Source organism: Littorina saxatilis, linkage group LG12, assembly GCF_037325665.1.
Source record: "Littorina saxatilis isolate snail1 linkage group LG12, US_GU_Lsax_2.0, whole genome shotgun sequence".
Classification (NCBI taxonomy): domain Eukaryota; kingdom Metazoa; phylum Mollusca; class Gastropoda; order Littorinimorpha; family Littorinidae; genus Littorina; species Littorina saxatilis.
The window spans coordinates 36,294,677-36,299,407 of NC_090256.1; positions in this window are offsets into that span (position 1 = coordinate 36,294,677).

Below are 4,731 nucleotides of genomic sequence, written 5' to 3' on the forward strand. Positions count from 1 at the left end.
CGGACTTCCTGGCAGCCACTGGTCTGAGGATTTAGCACGGCCATCAACATCGAACGCAGAAGAAGAAGAAGAAAAGAAGAGCGGGGTAGTAGTTGCGCTGAGAAGGATAGCACGCTTTTCTGTACCTCGCTCTACACACACACACGCACAGACAGACAGACAGACACAGACACACACACACACACACACACACACACACACACACACACACACACACACACACACACACACACACACACATACACCACGACCCTCGTCTCGATTCCCCTCTCTACGTTAAAACATTTAGTCAAAACTTGACTAAATGTAAACATGAACACATGACAATTACAATTTTCACGAGAAAATTACAAGTACATGTATCAGTTAAAACTACTAACTGTCTTCCAATGATAATGTTGAACATTCAATTTTGGCTCAAGTTATCCGTCTGGAAGTAGAGCCAGAACTGAAAATTATTCATGTTCACGTGGAAATTAAAATTATCAAGTGATCATCTTTAATCATCGAATGATCATGCTTAATTTTCAGGTGTTCATGTCTAATTATGGGGTTTGCGCCAGTAAACCGAGGACAAAACTGAAAATTACTAATTAACACTGTCAGTTGACATCATCCCGAGGTTTTGGCGCTAGTTAGCCGTCATATTATGGGATGCGTGTACCTTCTCCTGGTTCTTGTGTCACGTGGTTCGCTGCACCCAGTCAGTGTATCCAGAAGTAAATTATAATTAGAAGTTGTTAATGACCAGTCCATGTAGTCGACGCGCGGTAATACAATCGCTCATTGGGTTTTTCCCCAAAACCGACATTATCAAAGATAGAATAGGTAATTCTGGGAACTCGATAATTATGAAACCATTGATAAATTCGACCTTCAATACATCACTCAAAAGCTTTGGAATGAATTAACATGAATAAAATACAAGATTTATACGAGTTCAGAAAATAAAGAAAAAGTTTCATCTTTATCAACCGAGTCCCGGCAGGAGCTTCACCTCGCCCCCCTCACCTTGATTAACCCCCCCCCCACCCCGTTCCAGCACCCTCCTCGCCCCCCCCCCCCCCCTCTTGATTGACTCCCAAACCCTCCTACCCTCCTCTCGCACCCCTTTCTCTTTTCTCTGTGGCGTCGTTTCGAGAGATGTGTCAATATCTACGCAGAGCCCTCTCTCTTCCCCCCCCCCCCACCTCTTTTCTCTGTGGCTTCTTTTCTCGATGTGTCAATATCTATACAGGCTGAGGGGCCCTGAGCAGCCACTGGGGGCCGGGGGAAGGTGTGAGCTAATCACGCCGCCTCTCAGTCGATTAGATCCGCTGCTTTCATACGCGCTCGATTTTTGTGATGTACATCCCTGGATGTTGCCAGGCCACCTCCCTGTGAAAATGGCGCTTTTCTCATCTCTGAGGGACTGTATTTTGGCTGTACACGACCCTGTTCATTATTTTTCATCTTGGAGGGACTGTATTTTGGCTGTACACGACCCTTTTCATTATGTTTCATCTTGGAGGGACTGTATTTTGGCTGTACACGATCCTGTTCATTATTTTTCATCTTGGATGGACTGTATTTTGGCTGTACACGACCCTGTTCATTATTTTTCATCTTGGAGGGACTGTATTTTGGCTGTACACGACCCTGTTCATTATTTTTCATCTTGGAGGGACTGTATTTTGGCTGTACACGACCCTGTTCATTATTTTTCATCTTGGAGGGACTGTATTTTGGCTGTACACGACCCTGTTCATTGTTTTTCATCTTGGAGGGACTGCATTTTGACTGTACACGACCCTGTTCATTATTTTTCATCTTGGAGGGGCTGCATTTTGACTGTACACGACCCTGTTCATTATTTTTCATCTTGGCGGGACTGCATTTTGGCTGTACACGACCCTGCTCATTTTCTTCATCTCGGAGGGACTGCATTTTGGCTGTACACGACCCTGTTCATTTTCTTCATCTCGGAGGGACTGCATTTTGGCTGCACACGACCCTGCTCATTTTGTTGCGCTTTTCTCATCTCGGAGGGACTGAATTTTGGCTGTACACGAGCCTGTTCATTTTCTTCATCTCGGAGGGACTGCATTTTGGCGGTACACGACCCTGTTCATTTTCTTCATCTCGGAGGGACTGCATTTTGCCTGCACACGACCCTGCTCATTTTGTTGCACACACACACACCCACACAAACACACACACACACACACACATACACACACACACACATACACACACACACACACACACACACACACACACACACACACACACACACACACACACACACACACACACACACACACACACTGCCCGGCTTTAGTTTTTAGCGGAGTGACAGGGTAACCGGGGAAAATTGACAAGGCGTTTGTCAGCTGAGCATAAAGGGATTCCGCTCTCATTGTCCGCACACCTGTGTGTCTGGCTCAATTGGTTCCTCGGCTTTGCCAAGGGGACACAAATTTAATAAGCATAGGCACATGAAGTCAACTACGTGTGAAGAAAATGTTTCCCATACGTGTCAAGTTCAAATAGAGTCCTTCTATATTTTGCTTCATTTGAACATGCTATAATTATATAAATATATACAGTGGCGAAAGAATACGAGGGTCAACTGAACAGTTCCAGGCCCGAGTAGGAAGGGGTTGACTAACGAAACGAGAAGAAATTTACATTTCAACATTGTTCCTCCGGACCTCCACACATTTGTTCAATATGTGCTTCAGAGCCTCGATGCCTTTGCTGTAGAAGCTTTTGCTTTGCAACCGTCCTCGACACCAGTCATGACGTCATTGTCTCGTCCCTGAGATACTTATTCATGTTTGCAAGCAGATGATAGTTTAAGGGTTCCATATCTGGCGATTACGGTGGATGGTTAACGATCTGAAAGCCGCATTCATGATTTGTTGCCATGGAAAGCAAGGATTTTGAGACAGGGGCGTTGTCTTGGTTTAAACAAAATTTTATTCAATGTTTATCATGACAAGAAACAATGCATGGATTTTACGATTACTAACTCAAGCATATAATGCTTATTTTAAGCAATCATAGTAAGTACAAAACAAAGGTTAACATGATGGCGGGCTAAATACATTAACTCCTTTCAGGAAACGATAAAAACAGAAAAACCTGGTACGCAAACAGAAACGGGGAGGGGTTGGTAATACAGAAGGTGGGTAAAGGGCACGAGAGGATAGAAATAGGAATACGGGAAAAAAGAAGAAGACATGATGAAGAAGACTTGGAGCGCCGTTTTGGCCATGTTGGGTTTGATGCGTGCATGCCTGGTTTTCTCCTGTAGATGGGTGTCGGCACAGAAGGTCTGCCCGCTGTCCTCAGCCAACATGCTCCGTCTTCATGGCAGCTCAAATTTTTTATCGAGGTTCTCTCCTCTAGATCCGCCGTGTTTCGCCTAGGGGCTTGCGCTGCCCAGTTGATAGGGTCACCTCGTAGAGGATGTGGTCATAGACCACGCACGGTCGGTCTTGGGATAGGGAAACGTCATGCTAGTCCGGAGGGATTACGCCACAATGGCCACCTCGCGAAGACCCAGGGTCCTAGACTAGGGAGGTCCAAGGGGGAGCACCGGAAGGGCTACCCCTCTACCCGCACCTCCAACACAATCCCTTCCCCTGGTAGCTTCATCCCCAAGGAGGAAACAGAGCTACCTGCAACACCCAGGAGCGCCAATATTTGAGGAGAGTGGATCTCATTTCAATAATAATAAATGCACATAAGACACACACGCAAAGTTAATGCGTTTTGTGATCGGGGAAAATGTCACTAAATTGCACATAAATCGAGGCATAGTTCATTAATCAAAACAACGGCAAAGAACATGAGAGAGGTCATAAGGAATAATTGGTCAGGCAGCATATGTCACATGACAGTGGGCGTTGTCTTGATGGAAGAACACCCGTTTGCTGAGCGTTCTTCTGTGTTTAGCTCCTTTAGTTGTCTCAGAAGTATGGAATACAATTCACCAGTTATTGTATCATTTTGACCAAAAGTCCAACAGGAATAACCCCTCTGAGTCCAATAAATTGATGCGATCACCTTTTTTTCACCTTCTTTGATAGGGAAGAGCCTTGATGTCCTTACTGCATGGACGGCTTCTTGTTTTCAGGATGAACGTGATGTATCCACGTTTCATTATCAGATACAAAATCGGGATACAAAACCCTATTAATCTGCTTCAAATAAGCGTGAAATGTCGCGCGTGCCATGTTAAATCTGACGCGCTTCTATTCTGGTGTAGACGTTTGAGGACCTATATACCTCACTTCAACTTTGTTCATGGACAGCTCTTTACTCAGAAGACTCCAAACTTTCTCATATGAGATGCCACGGGTATCAGCAATGTGATAGGTGCCCACCGGTTGATTCTGCATCCCAAGTGGGCAGTCAGCATCAACGGATTCTTGAGTTGTGACTACCGGTGGTCTTCCACACCGTTTGTCATCTTGGACGGTTCTCATTCCATCTCCGAATTCAGCTGACCACCTTTTTGCTGTGGTGCTTGAAAGGGGGGTCCCGTGCAGTGGGTAAGATATTTTTCTTGGCAGATATTTGAACACTGGTCTGATTTGGAGTAAACAGTGATGCATGGTACTTTGAGAAGCCAGGGCACACAAACTAATCGGTGAAAATACGTACTATTATGTACGAAGTCTGCATAACAACCTTTCTTATTTCGTGCCAAGTTTTGAATGTTTAAGTCAATTCCTTCCTGGT